Genomic DNA, 26498 nt, shown 5'->3' with positions numbered 1-26498 from the left:
AACTTTTAACTATAAAAATATTTACTTTAATCTTTTAGTTACCAATCCTGTTCAGTAAAAAAAGGCTGTTGGTAACTAGCCATTAAGAAAGTATATTTCATATAGTTTTAATATTATAGATCTCAAACTCCAATTGACCTAAACACATGAAACAAGAAGCAGGATATTCACAGAACAAAAATTCAGAAAAGGTATAACTTACGGGCATTCAGTGATCCTTCGGCTCAGTGTTAAAAGGAGAGGGAAAGAAAAATCGAAAATAGATCCCAATTTATCCAATTAATCATCCTGATTTGATTCTGGACAATGACGTGTTATAAATTAGCCATCACTATTATAGACTTAGGTTTGAGTACGGGACCAAAGTTGAGCTTTTCTCGTCTCGAAAAAGTATCGTATAAGAAGTGCCTGGTCTCGGAAGATGTATCTGTTTCTATTGCAAGAGCTCTGTGTAGTCTTGTATCTCGTCACGTCTTGCCACCCTAACTATAAATAGCTATAGGCAGGAACTAAACCACTAGGCCGCAAATAAGGTGGTAGCGCTATCCATGAGATATGTCTCGTCTCATTTCGAAAAAGTGTTGTAAAACAGATGCCTCGCCTCGGGAGATGTATCTGTTTCTATTAGAACAGCTTTGTTTTGTCTTGTATCTCATCACATCTTGCAACCTTAACTATAAAGAACTAAGGAGAGGAATGCCTCGTCTCGGAAGACATATCTATCTGTTTCTATTAGAAGAGCTCTGTTTTGTCTTATATCTCATTACGTCTTGCCACCCTAACTATAAAGAACTAAAGAACTAGGGGAGGGACTAAGTCGATAGACCATAAATAGGGTGGTAGCGCTGCCCATGTTTCGAGAAATGTCTCATCTGTCGTAAAAAGGACGACTCGTCTCGGAAGATGTATCTGTTTCTATTAGAAGAGCCCTGTTTTGTCTTGTACCTCATCACGTCTTGCCAAACTAATTATAGAAAACTAAAAGGGGAAACTAAGTCACTAGTCTACAAGTAGGATGATAACGCTGTCCATAAGATGAGAAATATCTCGCCTATTCTCTGAAACGAAACAAGAGTTCAACCAGAGGTACATTCTTATATTCGAGTTGACACGATACATTTCATGAATGTCATTAGCAACACTAGTACACTCAAGTATTAGATCTCAAACTTTGTTTTAATCTTACATGATTCATAATATAATAATCATAAATTCGTAAAGTGATTGTGCAAACATTGTAAAAAGGAATTTATGAATGCTTATAGATATCCAAATTGTTACACAACATACTCTAGCAGGCCCGTAGCCAGCCCAAAAATTTAGGGGGGCCCGACCCAACCATATTATAATTCATCACCTATTATAGTTCATTTGCAAGCCTACCGTGAAAATTTTAGGGGGCAGTGAAAATTTAGGGAGGCCCGTTCCACCCTAGCCCCCCATTGGATACGGGCCTGTACTCTAGCAATAAGTATGGTTTAATTGTTGTTACACCACTCCTTCCTTAGACCACTGCCGTTACTCGGAAAGAATCTGATAACTTCTAGATAAAATGAACGACAAATAGTCAAGAGCTTAAGTGTTGAACAAAGATTTACAAAACGCTTTTCAAGACGAGAAACCCTTTCCGAGAATCCATACGGGACTTGATTTCCACAAAATTTACGAGACGGAACAAGATGATAAAAACTTTATTTCTCGTCTCGAAGATAACGGTATAGGGTAACTGTCTCAATAATTGACAGTGTACCAGTAATTGACACTGTCGTCTTTTTTCCGACGCAACAAGACTGCGGGATTAGATACCAGTAAATGCTGCCACGTGTTATTCCTTTGTGGTGTTGTTAATCCCACACCACTGTTAATATTTGCCTCTAAGTAGTAGTTCTCCAAAGAAAACAGAAAATCGATGGACAGTGCAAAACAGTACTATAATAGCTATATTAGCGAAAGAAATAAACATGTTTATCCAGGTGGAAACTTATAAATCAGCTTGATAAGTTGGTAGAAAATTATTTGTTTCATTAGAATAAGATATTAGGAGATGTCAATTACTGGGTCACAAGGTGTCAATTACTGGTGAAACTCACAAATCTTGGTGTCAATTACTGGTACAATGATCAACTTTTCGTATACATATTGTAAAAAATAATAATTATTAGTCTATTATTTTTATGATGGTCTATATAGATGAAGGAAGGATGCCTTCGTACCTCTACGAGAGATCAGTAAGCCAGGCTCATTTAAAGGGTGAAGAAACTTGCAATTTGTCAAACACTGTTCTTATACTGTCAATTATTGGGACAGTTACTCTAAGGGTAATCAGTTCGTTTTACCTTGTGGTTTATAAAGGACGGGTTAAAAACTGAACATATGAGCAGGAGTAGCAGGATAATTAGAGAAAGAATACCAAATATAGAAAGACTATAGAATATATAATTATGGCTTCATCACTCAATTATTTACTTATACACCTCAATTAATTATTCTACAACAGATGGTAATCTAATTTTCTGCAGAGTCAAGGAGCCATATCCTTACTTCTGTCTTTTTACAATATTGCAAAAAAAATTTCTTAAAGAAAATTAGAATTGCTGTACAGTACTGAATATTTGCAATAAGATACTAGATTAGGTTTAAGTGAGATATGAAACAAATATAACTAACCCATAGTGATATTCACATATTGCAAAAATATCATACAAAGAAATTCCATATGTCCCAGTATGTATTTATTTGAGAATGTAAGTTTTTCTTATGGTTATTGGTTTCTTTGAGCTATATATTCAAGCTGAAACTTGATTCCCATATCCTCGTTGAAAAAGGAAGTGGTTGCTTATTGAAAAGTAAATGATAAAAAAAAAAATGTATGGAAGGAAGTGGAGAACTTACGAAAACAATGTTGTCCACCACAACTTCACATAAATTGGGATCGAACCGAGGACCCCTTGTACCAGTGGTGTACGCTCTACTACTAAGCCCTCACGACCCTCTTCAGGCTATGGTATTCCCCAATACTCTCGGGCTAAAATGTTCCTTTGGAGTACTGTAGGTGTTAAACACTGGAGCTGTTCACAAATAAATAGAGATTATACTTCGTATTTAATGTAGGCTATTTAAGTAGCGAATTTGAAGATTAGTTATATCATATTGGGAGAAAAAAAATAATATCGAATAGAGAAAGAAGAGAGTCCTGCTTCATATTCGTTGACTATGTATCAGTAGCGTTATTTCAGATATTACTTGGCGGATGGGACAATATTCTCCACTATATACTATGTAGTGGAATCACCAACCAAAGCAACTTTTCTTATCAGCAGTAAAGTTGTTGAAAGGCTAACAGTGAACAACTATGGACTGTAAATGAGTCGAATTTTGCTGTTACAAAACGTTAATCACTTTCCATTATCACCAGGAGGCAGTTATGATTTCAGAAGGTGCCTTGGGGCCCCTTTTCACTCCCAGTATATTGAAATTCCCCCCGCTCGGAGTAAATCAGAAATCATCGCTGCCAGGAGGTATAGGAGAAACTGACAATTCTTTCCGTTGAATTAAGCTACATCTAGATCTTGCTCTACAATGAAAAGGATGATTTTGCTTAATGCAAACTCAGGAGAAATAATTGTCCCTGCCCTCCTCCAAATGGCACCTCTGTTACATATACCTTTTAATTTTAATTTCTTGGATTTTATCGTATTATTTTGTATGTAAGCCGCACATTTGATTCTTGCGTACGATTTCAGGTTTTCAAAAAAGTTCACATGTATGAGCCGGTGTCGAGCTACACTTTAACAGAGCTTTATTTTCAGTACACACAGGTTCTCCTTAGAAGGACCAACAATTCTACTCAGTGTTGTCTTAACGCATGAACCGATGGGCTCCTCTCTGGGACCCTTTTTGCTAATCTGAATATGTCAAGTGACTTGTCACATAGGTCTATAAATATTACTACACAGTACGGGCACCGATCCTGGGAGAGTCGAGAGAGTTCTGCTCCACAAAACTTGCTTGCACCTCTCTATGATATGGATATCTTTGAATATCCGACAACGAAATGCTGTCTTGTAGCTATATGGTTAACCAGTTAAGATTCCGGGTTAGATTTCCGGTAGGATCTCATATGATTCAGATCCCACTTTTAGCTGTAGGTCCACGTCTCGTATAGCCTCGGTGCTGAACGGGATGCTAAACTTGAAATCAACCATCAACAAACTTAACGACCCCCTCCACCACTATTCAGAAATCGGCGCCGTTGCTAAATATGAGCCTAGACTACACGAAACTATAAAATAATATCTGCTGAAATGTTCTTAAGTTGCGAATGAATCTTGTGATTTGTCTCTAATTTAGTATCCCTGGGTCAGTGCAGTTACCACTGCCATAGTGCCACCTCACATGCATATATTCCCATGTAAATTTTATTACTGTCAGCAGGAGTAAAAGTGGATCTGAAAAAGTAAGGGATGCTTGATGTCACGCCGTCTAAAATGTCTATCTTTCTCCATTGTATTTTTTTTTAGAAAGTGGGGGACGCCATAGATATTTTCTGGAAATAAGGGGACGACGTCCCTCCGCATTCCCCCGCACTTTTACCCCTGACTGTCAGCGGTTGTCGTAGTGGCCCCAGTACACTCACCCCAATGACCTATAATGTTTTAAGATGACGGTATTCACTATGTTAAATGTGTGGCAGGTAACGTTAACAAAGCAACGATGATCACTCATGCTTTAAGTATACATGTACAAAAGAAGTTTTGCTGCTTTGTCGGATGTATGCAGTAGTGTCAGGTCATGTTTTGCCTGGGAATGGGCTAGGGAGTGAGAAGGCCTTCGATAGAAATAGAATTTTACGATTTTCATTACTATGCTATTGATATGATATGATATGATATGATATGATATATATATATATATATATATATATATATATATATATATATATATATATATATATATATATATATATATATATGTGTGTGTGTGTGTGTGTGTGTGTGTGTGTGTATCTCAAATTCAGGGAGAACAATGTCCCCTCCCACTAAAGCCACAAATGGCGCATCTGGATGTGTATAGAATATTTTCTTATCAATAACCTGCATAAGATGCACCATGAACATTTGGGTACATTTTTTTGAGGGGAAGAGAGAATACAATACGTACAATTCTTAATAAAGTTAGGAATATCTCGGGAAGAACAAAAAAGGATTAATATTTAACATGGAACTGAACATTTGTTTTACTAGCAAGATTAAAAAGGATATTTTCTACAAAATGTTATAGTAGAGTTATTTGCCAAATGGTGACGTAATGAATCAATCTTTTCGTATTTTTTTTTAAAAAAAACTAAAATACAAGGATAATACATATTAATCTTGATCTAAAGAATTGATCTGATGTTGACTAAATTTGGTACGATTATAGACCCTGACTTGCGTCTATGCAGATGAAATATTTTTCTATGTAGAGATTTGGTTCCAGAGACAAGGCTATTAAAGTTAACAAGGAAACGTTCGGATGAAACAGGAAAAAAAAAAAAGGTTATGTGTTGTTCTTTGGTTATATTCAGCATGTCAAAATTAGTTCTCATGTAAATTTTTGCAACTTAACTGCCATTAATTTGGCAGAAAAGTATATACTTAAAACTTCCATTCTTTACAATATTTTTCTCTTCTTGACTTGTACTTAAATACATCTCACTTAAGCCCTTATTGAAGTAGAAATCTGGATTGTATTTAAGCGATCTTTTCATCGGTATAAATTTCATTTGAAAATCCTCTAAAACAGGGAATAACAAAGCAAAAGTCTAGAAATTTCCTGGCAAAACTTTCGTTTCTTAATTTTATAAGGTTATATTTCGTTTATTGATTTTATTAGCTCATATTTCTTTTCCTGATTTCATAAGCTTATATTTCGTTTCCTAATTTTATTAACTCATATTTCTTTTCCTGATTTTATAAGATTATATTTCGTTTCTTTATTTTATTAGCTTATATTTCGTTTCCTGATTTTATTAGCTTATATTTCGTTTCCTGATTTTATTAGCTTATATTTCGTTTCCTGATTTTATTAGCTTATATTTCGCTTCCTGATTTTATTAGCTTATATTTAACTTCCTGATTTTATTAGCTTATATTTCGTTTCCTGATTTTGTTAGCTTATATTTTGTTTCCTGATTTTATTTGCTTATATGTAGCTTGAGTTCGTTTCTAGTAAATGAATTAGAAGTTTAATGGTTATGCCAATAACATCGTAAATGGTACGCTTTATGTTGTCGATGTATGAGTACATAGTTCCACCTTCAATCAGCACCACTATCCGGACAAAGACAATTGAGAGCAATGGAGTTATATATTTTCTTTCAGATACTATTAGACAACACAAAAACTGCAGGATATATTTGCAACAAAAAGGGGCATGCTCTAATTGTTTCAGATTTCACAGAGACATTACTGCTAAAGAATAATCAAATAAATAATTATTAACACGGGAATATTTCTTCTGAAACTTTCAAAATATTTCTCTATTGCCTCTTTTTGTGCGTTTGTAGTACGAAACGCACGTAACCTCAATTCAAGCAAAATATAAATTGTATCTGTACTCTGATTAGCACTATATGAGTCAACGTTATCTTTTATGTTGCTAAATTCAATTTTCTATTTTTCAATACAAGTGATCACATACTGTATTTTTTTTTGTTTGTTTGTTTTTGTCAGGTACTATTAGAGCAATAAACGTATTATTCCCACAGTGTCATTCAAATATAACGACGTATGTCTCGAGTTTTATCTGTTAGTGACTGAGGCAGTATTGTCAAATCACAAGTGAATAAAATCAAGAAAGAAACTTTTTTGCAGGAATATTTTCAAATATTTTCTCAGTTGCTTCCCTGTTTTAGGAAATATTCAAGCTGAAGTTGTACCGAAGGAAAAGGGCATGTAATTACAATTCAAATTAGGTATTAGCCATATTTTTTATTTTAAATTGGGCTTAAGTTAAAATGCGTCTAAGTAAAAATCCACAAGAGGAAAATCTTGTAAAGGGTGGAAGTTATATATATATATATATTTTTCTGCCAAACCAACGACGATCGAGTTGCTGAAATTTGTATCAGCACAAATTTTGACATGAGGAATACAATCAAAGAAACCTTTATTATTATTATTATTATTATTATTATTATTATTATTATTATTATTATTATTATTATTATTATTATTATTATTATTATTATTATTATTTCATCCGAACGTTTGCTTGTTCCGCTGTTGGATTCGAAACAAATTGACGGACCTCCATATCAAAATGAAGAAGCACAGAATCATGCTGGAAACATGTGGGAATTTCAACATATTCTCGTAGGATGTCAATAAGATTGACTACTGGCCATTGTCCAATTTTTCGTCGATGAACACTGGATCCGTAATTACCTAAGTAGTAGGTTCCATACATGCTAGTTCACTACTCCATCAATTTCTCCTACTCATACCTTTCTTTCCTGGTTGAACAGGGAAGTTTTCATCCAAGCAAGAGCGATAATTTTGCTTACTCCGTTTTTTTTTTAGTTAATAAAGCTTGGCTTGATCACTAAACAAAATCTGTTTACAGAATTGTGTATTTCATTCTTCCATAGCCCATTGGTCGCAATGTATCCGCTAATCAGGATCATGCTCTGTGAAATACAGTTAAAATTGAATCTGGTATGGGTTCTTTGTTCATACTTAGTATCAGTAGGGTTGACCTTTGACTGATAACCCTCTGCTCCTTGATAACCGGTGCCCATTACGTTTCGGGCTTTTTACCAAAGATGCCACGAGTACGGTACCATTGCAGTTTCTTCGTCAGTACCTACAAAGGTGCCCATAGGTGGGTATCAGAGCCCAGGTTGCGCCTATAAGAATATTTTTGGAACATTTTTTTATTGAAAATAGCACACCCAACACAAATTAATATAGAATTCTAGCATACTCACATAGTAAGTTGAACATACAGTAAATTGAGCATAGTAGGAAGGTCGTGACTTGATGTGAAATCGAGTTGTAAGCAGTAAAGTTTAGCTTTTCATGCAGGGTTGCCCACAAATGGAGAGGTTAGAAACGAAATATTTCTGTAAAACAATGTATAATTTGTTCAAGGATGCACCATGAAGGAGAGGTTATTAGACATCATTATTACTTAGCTAGTTTGAATGTACACATTACTTTTGCGGGAATACATGACGGTAGAGTTTGAGGTCCACCGAATATCGTAAGAAGTTGTTTTGAACTCATGTTTTATAAAAGAGTTATAGAATTTTTTTTTTTTTTAAAGTTCATCCAATTGTCCTTACAAAATCTTTAGTTATACGAAATGTCCGTTTCCAGAAGAGACAGTGCAATAGTCTGTGGAACTGTTCCCACCTACAGTTGCAGTAATGCAGGGGCGGATCCAGGACGGACTTCTGAGGGGGTTGTAATACTGTTACTTAGAGCTACTTTTAAGAGCTCCAAACTCTGGGATGGGTTTTATTTATATGTATAAAATAAGAAAGTTTCCTCTTCTGGGGGGGGGGGGGGCAAATGCCCTGATCGCCCCCTGGATCCGCCACTGCAGTAATGTACATAAAACTTCGTCAAGGGAAAGCGGAAGTTCAAGAAGCTCCATATTCATATCTTTTCAGGTATCTTACTTGTACATCTTTATTTTTTCATAATATCTTGCTCAATGGGGGAAGGTAAAACCTGCATTTTCCCTTGCATACGTTACTATACAGATGTAAAAGATATCTTTGAAGTATGGTATTCATAATCTTGTGGTATAGTTGCAATTTCGTGTTCAGAGACATTTGCGAAATATTTGATTATAATAATGCTCTAAATACTGCATATTCTGTAAACGTATTACACGATAAAAACTTTCCTTATTCCTTCGGTGGAGACATTTGGAATGAAGAACAAGAGGTACCGTACCATGTAGATTATAAAAGAGAAAATTAGGGGGAAAAGTCTTTAAGAGAAGGACCATAAACAAGTTTATACTAATATTGAGTATGAAGTTCTACATTTAGAAAAGCAGAATCTTGCTTTCGTATAAAAATCAAACACCACTGATTTTAAGGGATGAAGACGACGAACTTTTGTTCCTCTTCATTTAAAAAATGCATTTAAAAAAAGAGAATTCATGAGCAGTCTTTCTCCCTGCTCACTTCCATTCTTCAACAGTACAATTACGGAGCAGAACCTTACTGGCCGCCACTGACACAACTTCTCTACTAACACTCAACCTTGTAAGGCCATATCAGTAGTACTGATTTCTAAATATATATTGAAATTAAGAAATTGCGTTATTGAATCAAAGTCTACTTTAAACAGTATTAAGACTTGAACAAGGAATCCGTTACATCGTTTCTTTTTGTACTAACATTAGAATAGAAGAGAAAGGTTTATTAGCCACGTAAATAGCTATATTAGCTTTAATGTAAAGCTGGAAATTAGAATAGAATTTTCTGCCCAATTTGATTAAATCGTTTAGTTAATGATTGGTGTCATCTGTTGTATCTCTAATGTTTCACGATATTATTAGAGGTGTCATTATAGCATAATGAGTAATTGTTTAAACTCTAACAATAAGAACGTTGAAATATATAATTTCTATTCTACAGAGTAAAGTAATGCTTTGAATTAGGAACAGCTTTGCTTCCAAAAATAAAATTTAAAAAAAAATTGTCCGAGTGAGGAGGTAGAAAGATTTTTAAGTAATATTTGTGTTCGTTTTACATTCTTTTCCGTTTAATCCGAGTATTTTAATATTTTGAGATAGCCTCGGTCCAATCACTCCGAAAGAAACTACATATCCATATCATATGTATCATATCCTAGTCAGCAGCGATATGTCAGATTTCGTTTTGAGGAAGAGAAAAAAAGTGTAAGACTCTCCATCATGGAAGGCTATACAAATAGGAAGCATTTCATAAAGATTTTATTATTTTTGTTACATCTAATATTAATAGACAGACAACTTCTGTATCCTTACACTTGAACAAAGGGGAAACGTGATAGATCTGAGTTTTCTCCATAAAATAGTGCAAAATGTATTTAATTGTACGGATTTGATACAGACAATAAATTTTCATGTCCCGACAGTTTCATGTACACTTTCAAACCCCCTCACTTTCAGAGGAAAAAGTGAGGGGGAACGCCAGGGAAAGGAGTTCCCCTACTTTAAAAAATATCTATAGCGTTCCCCACTTTCTAAAAAAAAAAATTGCAATAGACAAAGATAGGAACGGGAGACGGCATGACGTCAAGCGTCTCTCTACCTTTTCAGATCTACCTTTGCCTCTGCCCGACACTTGAAACTTGTGCTGATAACTATAACTTGTTCTCTTGAAAAAAAAAAAAAAAAAAAAAAAGAAAAAAAAAAAGTCGCCAATTGAAGTCACCAATCTATTATTGAAGTCACCAATCTAGAAAATATGTCCTTCTTATAACAAAATATGTGACGAACACAGAGAAATTGACGTCTCTAATATGAACTATATACGTTTGAGAAAACTATTGTAAATTTATTTTGTAATACACCAACACAATAGTTGGGCTTATGCTTGCAGTGCCGTGCCGTAGGGTGGGTAGCGAGCGGGTCGCAAAATTCGGGAGGAAAAAAGGAAAGTAAAAAAGGAAAGAAAAAAGAGAGGAAAAATTACTTGGAATATTTTAGATCAACAGCAGTATTTTTCAATCTATCTAATCAGTACAACCTAGTATGTACTTAAATCCTCTTATTGGTTTAGGAAGTGGTCCTATAATCTTGCTCATGTTAGGAAAATGCATGTGCACATAGGGTCTATATAAAATGGAAAGAAAATTGTGATAAAAAGTGCTCAAAATCAAGGAAAAGCAGGGCTTATTTTTGAGAATTTTATCACGCTTCGCGCCAACCATAGTGGCGCTTCGCGGCTGGTCTGTCGACCTTATTCATATATACGGTACGGGGGCGCCGTCGTATACCCTCGCCCCGCGAGCTGATTTTCCACGGCACGGCACTGTATGTTTGTTATATTGATAACAAGTAAATAAATAAAAAGAATTGATTATAAAAATACGTTCCTTAAAATTAGAAGGTAATTGCTCAATGCCCTTTCTAAATCACATCAAATTTCATTCAAATATTGCTATTGTGCTCGTACTGGCCACATTAAAACCATGAACAAGAGAAGACTCGAGCAGGTAAAAGGTACTAAAACTAAAATACTTAAATATTTATTCATCTGAGAATTTTTATATTCCCAACAGCTATAGAGTTTTGTTTTTATTATTTATTTTTTAAAAGAGCCATTTCTCAAACTTTACATTACTTTTATAACAATTATAAAACAATGAAACCCTCTATAAGGAAGTTTTTTTGTGGTTTTATTGCTTCTAGAGTTAAAAAAAATGCTCTATAGTTTTATTGCTTCTAATTCTTTTCTATTGTATAGGCTATTTTAATTTTATAATTATACAGTTCTGAACATAATTTTTAATTGAAGGAAAACAATGAAAGAAAGAATATATATAACTCATAAATTAAAATCCTGAAAAGAATTAGGAAAATGTAATGAGTTTGCTTTTACGTAGTTATGTGAGTTTTTTTAAAAGTATTTTTTGTATAAGTTCTTTATATTTAATATGTTTTTGATTGGGATATTGTTCAAGTATTATTAGCATGAAAAAAAAAAAAAACTTTCATAAACTTTCTCGTTGAACTTGATTTTTAAATCCAATAACCTATTTGTCCATGCTCTTATTATTTTTCTATACGTTGATCCTCAGGACTATTTTTCTTATGGACTTTTTCATTCATTATTTTTCTCTATTATGCAGTTTGGCAGACATAAATTATTCTGAGGCAATATATATATATACAGGGTGTTTAATAAGTAATGGTCATAAACTAAACCGTAGATAGTACACGCCAAAACTAACAAAAAAGTCTTAGTAAACATGTGTCCGCAAACGCTTCGTAACGGAGATAGGGGTTGTCGAAAGTGTGGGAAAGTGAAGTTTAGAGACGAATATCTCAAAATGTATGAATTGGACAGAGGGCGGTCCAATGAATGACTACCGAAGTCAGACCTACGCTATGTACGCTTTCGTGGTACCAGGTCGAAAGCTCGTAAAGATACAAAATGGTGGACAATGTTTACTTGCCGTGTGTGGTTGCATAAAAAGCAGGAAATGAGAAAGGCAATCGAAGTGTGGTGATGTACGTTGTATATGGCTCCAGGAAGAATTCCGACAACTAATGCACACGTACAAGTGTGGCAGCGCTTAGGTAAACCAAACAGTATGCAAGGTACTGATGAAGCATTATGTGCTAAGCAGTTAACGTAACGAATATCCGCAAACTGGATTGCAATGGGAAAAGCATGACAACATTCGAGTATGTGGGAGGCGAGTATGGTACAGTAAAAGACTACTCTGTACATGTGCATTCGTCTTAGGAATGTCCTCTGAAGTAGTTCACAACATGCACCACCACCTTTCTTCGATTGCCTCTCATTTCCTGCTGGTTATGCAACCACACACGACACGTCAGCATTGTCCGCCATTTTCTTTCTTTTCGAGTTTTCGACCTGGTACTACGACTTATGAATTACTGGTGGATAGACGCGCCCTCGATGTTCATCTTGAGCCCGCTTTCGTCGGACAATTGTCCGGGAATCCCTCCGTTTCTTTAGGGAACCTTGCGCGCGCATTGAAGTTATCAACCATGCATTTCTGCATAGCGCAGGTCTGACTTCGATAGTCATTCATTGGACTGCCCTCTGCCCGATTCATACTTTTTGAGATATTCGTCTCTAAACTTCATTTTCTCACACTTTCGACAGCCCCTATCTCCGTTACGAAGCGTTTGCGGACACATGTTTACTAAGACTTTTTTGTTAGTTTTGGCGTGTACTATCTACGGTTTAATTTATGACCACTACTTATTAAACACCCTATATATATATATATATATATATATATATATATATATATATATATATATATATATATATATATATATATATACGTTTTTTTCCTTATTCATTTAATCACGAGAAGCAAATAGTCAGGGTGTGTTAAGCTCTGTTTAAAAACCTTAAGGTATTAGCTCACCATAGAGTGAACTTCGATTCACAAACATAGTTTGCGTATCTGTATAATAGGAATAAGTCCTATGTTGTGAGAAGTATCTGCGTCGCTGTTAGGAAGTTTACAATGTATTCCAGTAGAATAAAAGAAACTATAAAGTATTATTAGATCTCAGACTGTTTTGGTGTTACACTATTTATAGTAAAAAAAAGGAACTATAAACTTATGAAATGATTGTACGAACATATTGAAGAGCATCTATCAACGTTTAAAGGTATGCAAGTCATTATACAATAGTGTCCAATAATAAATACGGTTTGAATTTTGTTATCCTTTTTGGACGTTTCGTGACGCAGAAAGATTCTGATAACTTCTAGATAAAACTAAGTAAAATAATCAGGACATAAATTTTGTGCACAGATTTACAAAACGAGACAAGGAAAATTTGAAGAGACGAGAAAAAGATTTCCATGAATCGAGACGAGACGAGAAAGAATTCTGGGAGACGACACAAGGGTTCTACAAAATGTACAAGATGAGGTTGAGAAAAATTTATCGTCCTTGTGAGCAATACCAGTATGGAGCCATGTCATCATCATATATTTCTTTTGAGCAGTTGAATAAAGGCACAAAATTTAGTATACATACGCATACACCTTAGACTTTTTTGGTTCAGAAATTATGATTATTTCAATCTGTTACTGGACGCTAAAAGTACATAGCTAGTCAAAAGAATAGGAAAGGAATCTCAAAATATTGTCAGTACTGGTAGTTACATGAGGGACATTTGTTAGTTGATGATAAAATTTTAAAATATGAAGCAGTATTGTCTATATTATGATTTTACCTTAGTTGATCAAAGTAGTGATAAAATCGAAAACCACGGCGGGAGCTCATGTGGTTCGGATTCCACGTTAATCAGTGGGTCTCGTCTCATATCGCCTCGCTGCTGAAAGGGATGTTAAACTCAAAATAAATTCAACTCAACTCAAAATCGAAAACCAGGCTACTTATTTGATATTTTACATTAAGGGTATTCACAACACTTCCCCACCAATTTTTCATATTTAATATGAAATACTAAAAAAATATCAAACAACATGAAATTTTTGGAAAGCAGGATTATTGTTATTTACAAGGGAATACTAAACGAGCTATAAACAGTCATTATACACATTCTCTATATTGTGATATCCCCTACATACGATGAGGATCCATGTGATCAACTACCGGTACATTAACATCCAACAGACGACAAAATTCGCCATTCAACATGTAACCTGAAGATTACAAAAGCAATCTACACCAACAAGGATACATAAGGATAGCATATAAAAGACTTCGCAGCAACTTCGGTAGTTTCAGTCTCTTCAGATTGATCACCTTTACTCTTCTCTTGGCTGCTCCTGGTCTTGTGAACTATCTTACCCTCTCTTGGCTCATCTGAGAATTCAAAACTATTTTACCCTTTCTTGGCTGCATCAAAGAATTCAGAACTATTTTACCCTCTCTTGGCTGCATCTGAGAATTCAGAACTATTTTACCCTCTCTTGGCTGCACCTGAGAATTCAGAACTATTTTATCCTCTCTTGGCTGCATCTGAGAATTCAGAACTATTTTAGCTTCTCTTGGCTGCATCTGAGAATTCAGAACTATTTTAGCCTCTCTTGGCTGCATCAGAGAATGCAGAACTATTTTAGCCTCTCTTGGCTTCATCTGAGAATTCAGAACTATTTTAGCTTCTCTTGGCTGCATCTGAGAATTCAGAACTATTTTAGCCTCTCTTGGTTGCATCTGAGAAGTCAGAACTATTTTACTCTCTCTTGTCTGCATCTGAGAATTCAGAATTATTTTACCCTCTTTTGGCTGCGTCTGGGCCTCCAGAATTATTTTACCCTCTCTTGGCTGCATGTTAGCCTTGAGAACTACTTTACCCTATCTTGGCTGCGTCTGGGTCCTGAGAGAAACAATGCACACCAACACTCTTGGGTGGGACTGAGCCCTGAGACAATCCTAATCACCTACCATCAAATTAAGGGATTCTATTGATCTTCGGACTGCCTTTGTAATTGTATTATACTGTGTTATAGCAAATGGTTGTAAGAGAAATTCCATCATTTGCCTCTATCAAATTTGCTGTTCGTGGAATTTTACATGGTAGAGATGCCATTCACTACCTCTATGATATTATTCCACATGAATCGTCATAGATGTTCTGAGGCAAAAGGTGGTCCAACACCACATTTATCTGGTAAGGTGTTTCCATTCAATTGATATGGATCTATATATATATATATATATATAATTATTATAATTATAACACTAGCAATGTGACATTTGATTAAAAGGTAGTTATTTCCATGCCGTATTTTTTTAAACTCCTTTTCGGAGGGTAAGTAGACAGACCCACAACTAGGATTTGTGTTACCTGAGGCAAACACGAAATTCGGCACTCCTAGTTTATGACCTTTTTAGGCTCCCCTCCAATTATATGCCCGGTGCATGTGTCTCACTTGCTTCCCCCTAGGTATTGCTCTGTACGTAGGTCTCGACTTCCAATGACATCATATTTGATCTTTGGAATCGACTGTTTTAGTGTTAAATTAGACCCTGTTTTATTTTTTAAAAAAAGTTCAATGCCGAAAAAAATAATGAACAGTTAAAAAAAAGTTCTAAATCTACAAAATCAGAATTTGGGTGATCATAATTGACGGCTTTCTTCTGAAGGCAAATGGCGAAGAAATTCGTAAGGAAGGCAGTTACTTAAATTCTTACTGCGCGGAAGCAAAGTCACAGACAGGTGTTTCGATATCTTCAAAAAATTAAATTATTATCTTAAAGAGACTTGCTGCATTTTCTTTCATTTTACAACAGCTTTCAAATGATGTGCCACTTAACCCCCTTTGTATTTGAAAATTTCAAGTTGGACCCCGTCTGAGACTCTGCGGGGGACCCTGGGACAAAGTTTTTTTTTACCCCAAAAAGTTTGTCGTTGAAAATGATGGGATACGTGTTGGCCGAGTTTTCCACTTACCCAACCGTTTCCGAACAAATGACTCGGTTCAAACAATTCTGGTAAGTAATTTTTTCTTGTAGTTCTTACAATACAAAATATGTTGTAATTCACGATATTCCGCCCGGTGGCACGTATACCTTTGGGATTCTTCTAGTTATAACATATCAAATGCAAACACAATTGTCTCTTTCGGATCTCAGCGGAGCCACTGCGTGACCCTTCCTTGCCAGAACCAGTTCATTACTAGTTGTCATCAGAAATCACTGGATGTGAAGGAAGATCTAGTGCCTCTAATTTAACCTTGAAGCTTTCTGTTCTAGTGGTCAAAGCTTATAGAAATCTGCGTTTGCCCCCAATAAAAGCTGAAAAATATGTTGCCAGAGCCCTATTAATTGTGACATTTAATTAGTGCTCAATCGAAAGGTAGTATGATAATTTCTTCCATTATTTTTTAAAAGTTGTTTAAAACAATTGAAAAAAAATATATAAATACGTCAAGAACTACTCCATCTAAAGAATATAATATATAATTAACAATTTCCAGCATTCTTTTTTTTATCAATACATGCCTATCCATTAAAGATGAAGGTTGCAAGCTATGTTTTTCTGATTAATCGTGTTACTTCGTCAACTTATTTATAAGTTGCTGCCACATTACTATGAGGTATTAAAATCATTAAACACATTCAAAGTCTGCCATATTAAAATTTTACTTTTCTGTAACTTGAAAACCTGCTAATTTTTTTTAGTTTTAAATAAAACGTATCAGACAGAAGTACTGGACATATATATACAATTTTGTGTAAAGTGCTTATGTTACTCGTATGTTTGAATGCTCTCTACGTTAATTCAATTTTAACTACTTTTAACTGCTTATCTGTTTCAGGTTTGAATGATTCTGCTTATCACAATTAGAAAGACGATTATTTCGTTACCGCAGTTAATGTAATGTTCATGGAGAGTTCTAATACGCGCTTGATAGAAAACACAGAAGATACCAAGGAAAGCAGAACATCTATTCCATGGAGTAAGTTGTATGGTATCTCCAAATTAATGCAATATTTTCATAGTTTATCATATATATTTGGTTATGTTTTGGTATCATAGCCATATTTTTCAAACAGTATTAAATATAAAAAGGTTCAGCTTTACAATAGGCCGTTATAAAATTTGTAATTTTAAGGTTAAAATTGGTGAATTCATAATGAAGGTGGACTATCTAAAATATTAGATTTCATCAGCGGAGTATTTCTGCACATTGTATGGAAGTTGTATTTTGGATTTACAAGTGACGGGTTACTTGTCTGAAATCATTACAAGTGCTATATGACGGTTAAAATGAGTAGGAGTATATAAAAGAGGACTGCATTAGATATTAATTTCCGCCTGCGGGGCATTTCTGACCATTGTAGAGAGCAGGTCCGTAGCCAGAACACTAACGTAAGGCAGGGGGACTGAGACTAAGGGTAGAAACATACCGAAGAGACCTCGCGATCGAGGTCGAGGTTTAAGTCGTGGTCGCACCCTCGATACTGGCAGAAACACATGGATTCAATTGGGTAAGCGCATGCTGAAGATGTATGCTACATCGTGACCTAGAGGTCGACCGCGAGGGTGAATTAGTGGTCGCGATTATAAACAACCGAGTTTGTTTTTACATCGATGTTCAGCGGAAGCATCGCTGTGGCTCGTGTTTTCATTAGTTCTCCCTGAAGCGATGCATAGAATTAAGTCTTCATTTGTTTAGACTTTCGTCTGCAGAGGATTGTGTGTGTCTATGCTCGAGAGGTTTTGCTGTACTATTAAATTTGATTATGAAAGACATATTAATAAAACTAGTGCGGAATGTTCCACCAATATGGAATAAGAAACACAAACATCATCATAATAGACACGTTTTAAATAGAGAATAGAAGAAAATAGCAACTGAAATGGGAATGTCAGATAAGTTAGGCCTATTCATATTTATCTGAGAATTATACTGTAGCTTATTATTATATAAGGCAGTGGCGGTTACAGGGAGGGGCTTTCGGGCTGAAGTCCCTAAATTGTCTAATTTCTAAACAAAAAAGAAGCTACTGTTAATCATATCAATGCTTAAAAACTCTACGCCCCCCCAATTCCGTGATTAATGAAAAAAGGTTTCTTCTAAAGCTATTGTTGATATAAGGTAAAGAAATACCTGTAAAGACAGGCACGTATCTATAGGAAGGAAACGTCGAATAATGGAATTGCAGTGACGAAACTTCATTTGCTTAAGTTAATGCTCCCTCCACCTTGAAACCTCAAGACATACCTGATTTTTTTTTATTTTGCTGGGAAATTATTTCTCACCTGAGTGCTGAAAGAGGGCATTTCTTGACAGAAAACTGAAAAATTGTAAAAGTCTTTGATTTATTGATAGAGATGGACAAGAGATGAGACACAAATATTTTTGCGAAACAAGAGACGATATTTTAGCATTTCTCAATATCTCCCCGTCTCGCGTCCGTCCCTATTTATAAACTGTCTGGTCCTTTCAATTTCAAAATGTCGTTTTGCAGTGATTTTTATGCAATAATTTCACACGTGTCACAGTAATGTTTCTCCTCAAATTGAGAACTTACAGCGAGGGTGCGACCTCCTCGCTATGTACGTCCTTCATCCATCGAGACCTAGACATCGAGGTAGCGACCGCGACTTAAACCTCGATCGCGAAGTATCTTCGGTATGCATTTACCCTAAGGAAGACTAACTTGAGTACCTCCAATGTTGCCCCCGAGACTAACGACAAGTGCATCACCAAATTCAAGACGATACGAAATGTAAAAAGTCTCCTCTCGATACTCAGAAAATTTTATGTTCATTTTTTTAAAATCAAAAATTGCTCTGTAGACTAGATATGACATGAAAATGGTACTAATCGAATATCTAAGAATCATATGTAAAAATAAGGCAATTATTTAGCTTATTGCTTACATACACTGAGTTTGTTTCTCCCCACTATATGATTGGATATATTATTTAGTTTGCAATTTGCTGTCTGATAAAAATCCCCAGTTCTGTAATTCGATTGTATCGTTACGTGTGCTGGATTACATCTGTACCACGACTATATATATATATATATATATATATATATATATATATATATATATATATATATATATATATATATATATATATAGTTTTTAGTAGGAGTAGAATGACATTTCGCCGCTTGTGTATTAAAAAAAAAACGTTTTTATTGTTTGTGCTGGAGCACAAAAACTCACGGGTAACAGGTCACTATGGCGACCGAAAATTCGAGTCTGGAATCTTGCTCATTTTCTACCAAAACATGTGGACCAATTTATCAAATTAGATTTGTATTATTATGACACTTGGCTTTCAGAATTGGCGCCTTAGTCAGAAGAAAATTTCCGAACATTCGTTATATCTGAATTAGTCCTGGAGAGGTTTGAGACCTAAACCTTTTAATAGCGTTCATGACCTCTGCCACATCTACTTCTATAAGAGTAAATGTAAACTGAAAAGGCAAATCAAAGTTAACATGATGTGATAAAGTCTCAACATCATACGGTACTCAGATTTGTTATACGAGACTTGAAAGTGTATAAATGTATCAGCAGCACTTACATATTTCGGTATTTAAATATCGTTCTTCATAAGTTAGGGTACTATTATCGAAATTTCTTTTAAATTAAGACTAAAATAATTTTGGATTTACAAGAATACTGGAGTATTAGTCATACACGCTTGAAAGTTTCTGTTTGCCTACAGCCCTAATTTCTACAATTAATAGGTAATGTCCCCAATTCCTTGTCTTCAGTTTCTTCGGCGATACTTTTAGATCTTTAGTAATATTTGTTATTTTAGATGTGAAGAAAGTGATATTTGTGGTTAATTTTCTTACGTGGTATACACTTGTCGAAAATATATTCATTATTTTATAGAAAACATGAACGGCTTCGTCAATCGTAAAACTGATAGACATCGTTTCCAAATTGGTTGGCATTGTTTCCCTATATAACAGTTCGTAATTAGCTTTATGGAAGTTATAATCTGATTTAATAAGTGAACTTTTAGTACGAATTCTTTTTCTGTAGAGAAAGTCAGTAAATAAAGGAGGTTGATGAGCATCTTCAAATACCAATGATTGGAGTTCACGTTCCACTTCGATATCACTGATATCCGCAAGAACTAGATCTAAGATTCTGCCAAGTTAATTTTTAATATTATTTAGCGCTTTGAAATTGTATAGGTCAATATAATTATATTAATTCCTGGGCACTAAGAAAATCAAAAATCCACTCCTGTTTCTTGCAATTGATTCCCATCGTCTGTTAGAAGAATACTGCTTTCCAGTTACAAACTGCTACCCGATAATCAATATACGTAAATTTGACACTTAGACATGTTAGGTCCTGATTAGGAAACTATACAAGATCTGCAAATAGAGAAGAAATATTATTCACTAATTTTCATACATGTACTGCACATACATACCAACAAAGAACTAAGAGTTCAGGAAGAGGGACTGAAGGCGTCACAGGGAGACTCATTCCCCTCTTCAACCCGTAGGTAGAGTCTGGTAGAGAAGTTGTGTTTTATATTTCCAAATGTAAGATTTCTAGTGTGAAACTATTGTAAGTGCAATAGGAACTCGTATCACAGCAAAACCCACATTTAATGCACTTGTAAATGGAACACATAAGCACTAACCCAACCTACTGTGCTCTATTTTACTCTACTAACTTAACCTAATATATTTTATTCTATTAACCTACCTACTTCTATTTCACTCTATTAATGTATCCTGTCATCTGAGGAGAGCAGAGAGCAATTGCTCCCCCTGAGCTTGAGAAACATATGCATTTTTAATACTTTGTACACTAATAAAAACGGGGAAAACCTTACCTCGGTAGACAGTCTTGCCCTCCCCTGATAAAATTTTAAATTCACTACTGCCTATGCTAATCCATTCTACTCTACTTCACTGTACCCTAGCATATGTTGGTGCATGTATTTTCACTGCACATAAGTTTGCACGCATATTGTCAATCTGTACGCTTATTTGGGCGTGCACGGGCAAATAGTAAAGCAGAATGACTTACAGAAATATCGAGTAAAACCACTTCTGGGCTGGGTAACCGCCTGAAGGGACGCCATGAGGTTTTACAGGTAACGATGTTCCACTGATTCATCAACAGATCCTGTTGTTTTAGCAAAAATAGGCAGGATTAACACATCTTGTGAGTCCTTGAATGTATCTACTTCTGGGGGCTCCTCCTCAAAGTAATGTAATTTCAAATATAGGTCCTATTTGTACTTACCTAATTTGAAAGTGATGTTGCCCATTCTCGTTTAATACATGAAAAGAAAAATCTATTTTGATCTACCTTTTAGACTTCTTTGGAAATTTTCTAATGGTCTTAACACTTTGTTGCGGCTGCACAAAGCCTTATTGTTATGTACGTTTATATTATATAATCACTAAAGAAGGGAATAGTATGTTATAATCTGTAATACAGAAACTCCCAAATGGGAAATTTCTAGTACAATAAGTTAATTCTTCTGTAATACAGAAGGAGGAGGAAGTGGAGCAAAATACGCCACCTCTAGGCATCATGCCGCTCTAGGTTCTAGCCTAGTCATCCTAGGCCATAACCTATGCCTGCGCTTCACCCACTACTCCAAATAGTCCTAAATATTTTCAATATGATTGACATCTGAGAGAATTTTGTAGGTCAGAAAAGATGTGATAAGGTTTCTCAAACCATATAGGAGTCTACAGTGACCTATTTCTCAAAACTACTGGTCTTGTGGCTGTAATGTGGTTTTTACAAGTCGTAAAATATCGTGTAGTAGAAATACTAGAATAATAGCAAAAGTTCTTTCTAAACTCTAATGCTGATACCTTTAATTTGTAATTTTTATGGCATATATAAATGTAAAATAACTTATTTGATTTTAAAAAGTTTACACCAGTATTACAAGACTGTCCATCTTTCTTGTATTTTCTTTGATGCTAGTTGTTAAATTGTCATACTACTCACTGGAGGCTAGAGGGTACTACTGTCTTTATCAACATTAGATCAAAATTATTGTGTTTGTACTATATTTAATTTATAATTCCAGCCAATTAATGTTATATATATACATTTAATAGTCATTTCTCAATAAACACATTATAATTGTGTATTCTTTGAAACTGTTCACTTCAAGACACAACTTTACTGAATTATATATCTCTACATATACGTATAAGAAGAAGTTCTGACTGCCTGATTGGTCAACAACCATTTCAAACCGTTTAAGCTAGAAACTTGAAATTTATTTATTTATTTCATAAGGACAACACAACAGGCTTAATGCCCAGTTATAGTGTCGTATACAGAATTATTTAACATACACTATTATACATACACAAATATACGTTATCTAATTATACATAAGTTATTGCATGATAATTCTTTTGAACTTGTTCTCTGACATACTAAACACATCTATTACATGAAATTTAATCATTTCAATATATGAAGCACACATTCTCCACAGAGGAGACTTATGTAATATTTTTGTTCTTGCTTTTCTACAATAGAATGTCCCAGCGTTTGCTGTTCTCGTCTTACCTGTTGGGACACGTAATAATACTTCTGGAACTACAACCAATTTTACCATTTAATAATTTATGTAAGAACAAGAAATCAAAAGCACATCTCCTTTTTTCTAATGTTTGAAAATTAAAATTCCTTACCAAGTCTTCATAGAGGACATACTTTGGATAGAAACCGTACGTTTATATTATGCAAGCATTTTAAAGAATTTAAATGGTATATTTTCTATTGCATCAGTGTATTTAGTGACATTTGGTGTCCAAACAGTACAACAGTATTCTAATTTTGACCTCATATATGAAAAATATAACCTTATAAATGTTGATTGTTTGTAGAAATCCTGTCCTATCCTATAAATTAAACCTAGGTTTCTATATGCACTACTCGTTATCGCGTCAATGTGTTGAGTAAAGGTTAATTTGCTATCAAATATAACTCCTAGATCTTTGATAGTATTGGGGTAGACAAGGAAGTGCCACTTATTGTATACGTAATGATAATTTGATTTTCTTTTCTTGTGAAAGATACAGATTTACATTTGGAAATATTCAGGACTAATTTATTTTTATCACACCACATTTGAATACTCTCTAGATCCTGTTGAAGTTTCACGCAGTCATCAATTAAGCTTACTTTGGAGTATAATTTGAGATCGTCGGCAAAAAGAAGAATTTGAGAAGTTTTAATACACAGAGGAATATCATTAATAACAAGAAGAAACAACAGAGGACCTAGATTAGATCCTTGAGGGACTCCTGATAGAGTATTAAATTATTCAGTAACAAATCCTTTGTATGAAACATATTGTTTTCGGTTATGCAAGTATGATACAAGATACTCCATTGCTTGTTTCGAAAAATTCAGAGATGCTACTTTCACTTACTAAATTCGGACACGACGTAAGATTTCTGATGTAAGATGCCACTAAGAAATAATTTTTTGAAGTTCGACGGGTAAGGGGTGAGAGGAGTGTCAATTATTACGTTAAAATGCCCGTATCAAAAAATTTCTGCATGTTAGAGTCATGAAATATTGTATATAGACTTCTTATTGAAAATAATTGACACATCGTTCAGCGGTTTTTCAATATTTGACACAAAAAGGAAGAAAAGGATGTGAAAAGGGATGGGAATTAAATTATTATAATAAGATGCCTATACCTTGGAATCTCTTAAGGTTAGAGGCATGAAATTTGGTATTTGGACTTGTCATTGTAAATTTTTAGACATGCGTTTCACAATTTTTTGGTATTTGCTCTAGATGGGAAGAAAAAGCCGGGAAGTAAAATGGGTGGAGTTACAATTGTATAACTAGATCAGCGTTTCCCAACCGGTGTGCCGCGGCACACTGGTGTGCCGCGAATGGGCCGCTGGTGTGCCGCGAGAAAATCGAAACAAATTATTAATTCTATAGGAATCAAATTGCAAGACATAGCGGAAAATGTAGTATATTTGTATTTCACATTACTATGAACCTTTACTATAAATCTACAATTTTGTTTCATACTGTGTTACTTTTCTGTACATTTTTAATGTTGGAAAACGTATTTATCATTGTCATGACCATTATTGCTTCTTTATTGTTGCAGACTATTTCGTAACTTGAAATTTTAACATATCATTCAATAAATTCAACAAAGCAAATATGCATACAAATTACCTACATTTGTGTTTTAAAAGTATAGGAGATTTGTTTATTTATTCGTTATTTAGTGATCTTCCCTTTTAGTTAAATGTTAGATACAGTTTTCGAAAGAGAAAGTGGATTTTTAAAAAACCGAGTCGATATTTCATTGCAATTGTTTTCTATTTTAAAATTAGAATGAAAAATAAGCATAATGATTTACCACGGGGGAAAATCAGTGATCGAGCTTTCTTCTCTGTAAGGAGATCAGTAATCACATAAAAATACCACGGTATTTTATATTTACAAATCATAATAGTAATAATATATATATATATATATATATATATATATATATATATATATATATATATATATATATATATATAAAACATGGGTGTGCCGCGAGAATTCAAGTTACACGTATAGTGTGCCGCAAGTTGAAGAAGGTTGGGAAACGCTGAACTAGATGGTCATGTCTCGAAATTCGTTAAGATTAGAGATATGAAATTTGGCATTTAGATTTTTTTCATTTAAAATAATTAGAGACATATTTCAGCTCCTTCTCATGTTTCCACTACAAGGGAAGAAAATGGCGAGAAGAAAAACGAGTCGAGGTTACAGTTATTAAAATAAAATGACCATATCTAAAAATCTCAAAAGATTAGAGGCATGAAAATGGGTATTTAGGATGTTAATTTTAAATAATTAAAGACATGTTTGAGCGTTTTTTAAAATTAATTATGGTAGAAGGGAAGAAAAAAATTGGGGGAGAAGCGTGGGGTTTGTAATTGTTAATAAACATGACCATATCTCGAAATGCCTTAAGAGTAAAGACATGTTAATTAAAGACGTGTTTCAGCTTTTTCTGATGTTTCCCTTAGAATGAAAGCAAAAAGAAACTGTTGCAATGGTTATAATAAGATTACCATATCACGAAATCCCTTCAGATTACACATACGTTAGGCATGTGAGAGTTACGAGGGTCTTAGGACGAAGTCTTGTGCTTAAATCAACAATTTAATATATCGTCTTAGGTTTTCTCCAACATATTGCAGATGTTTTCTCTAAAATGATAACAATGTTTACTTACATTTGTCTACTTGGCACAAATTTCTATGGCCAGTAACAACCTTTACATAGGACAAACCGGGCAACAACCCGCAATTTCACGCCTAGAAAGGCTCCGCACTTCAGAATTCTACTCTTGACTTTTCAAGAACATTTATAGAGAAGAATTGTGTGTTCCTCAATAAAATTCGGAAGTTCACAAAACACCAGAATTGTCAAGTCAGTTAAAGTTGTACTGGTGGTCCATCTGTAGGGCACTAGTACATACACCACGAATAAAAGAATTCCCGTTATTCCCTCTATCTAAATGACTAATTGGTCTGTATATTAGTGAGTTCTGTTACCCTTTAATTATCCTGTAGTCTTACACTATATGTAGTCGGTGTGTAACGAAATTAACATATAAAACAATATTAGTGGTGTGATTCAGAAATAAGGGTGCTTATAGAAGAATTATCATTTGGTCATCATGTGGTGTTATCTGAAAAGTTCATTTTGGAATGTGATTGAAAAATTTACTCTGTGTGGTGTGTCTATGACTTTATAAGATGTCTTCACGTGATAGCGAAATACAAAACGTAGGGAACGGGAGAAAAGAAAGAAACCAGGACATCTTATATCTTGTAGATCTGTGCCTATCTTTGTAGATCTGTGCCAAGGATTTAAAAAACAAAAATCGAGTTGGAAGTGGATTCGGTTATGAACCTGACGGTTTGCCTAAGGATCTCGGAACAAAAATATTAGAAATGAATTATAAAACTCATAACTAACTAACTAACTAACTCTATGGTCTATGGAACCCAGAGGTTCAATGCCGCGTTCACAGAAACTCTCCATCGATTTCTGTCCTTGTCAACTGTGTCCAGTTTCTACTTTGTATTTCTATTTCTTCGAGATCCATCTTAATATTGTTCTCCTATCTACGCCCAAGAAATGAGATAGGATACAACACTGTCACTGGTTTCCAGTGAATTAATATCTTCGACATCTTCAACACTTTCTCCTCTGTTAACAGCCTACTGACAGCCTACTAACAGCCATGAACATTCCATCAAACACTTGAACTTACAAAAATGATCCAGGTATATGCTCACTGCA

The 26498-nt window shown here is 34.6% G+C and overlaps 1 protein-coding gene across 10 annotated transcripts in view; it reads left to right on the top strand.

The window, feature by feature from the left end:
- LOC145664324 (uncharacterized) overlaps nucleotides 1-26498 on the top strand; it is a 1583153-nt gene that overhangs the window by 1528754 nt on the left and 27901 nt on the right. For 9 of the 10 annotated variants that reach the window (XM_081730946.1, XM_081730945.1, XM_081730944.1 and 6 more), the window contains one exon: nucleotides 16994-17134. The exons of the other annotated variant lie outside the window; for it this stretch is intronic. The gene's annotated coding sequence lies outside the window, so the exon portion shown is untranslated. The remainder of the gene's footprint in view (nucleotides 1-16993; nucleotides 17135-26498) is intronic. 10 annotated transcript variants of the gene reach the window in all.

The sequence above is a fragment of the Thermobia domestica genome, chromosome 11, assembly GCF_964235325.1.
Source record: "Thermobia domestica chromosome 11, izTheDome1.hap1.1, whole genome shotgun sequence".
NCBI lineage: Eukaryota > Metazoa > Arthropoda > Insecta > Zygentoma > Lepismatidae > Thermobia > Thermobia domestica.
This window is presented reverse-complemented; position numbering and strand designations above follow the sequence as displayed.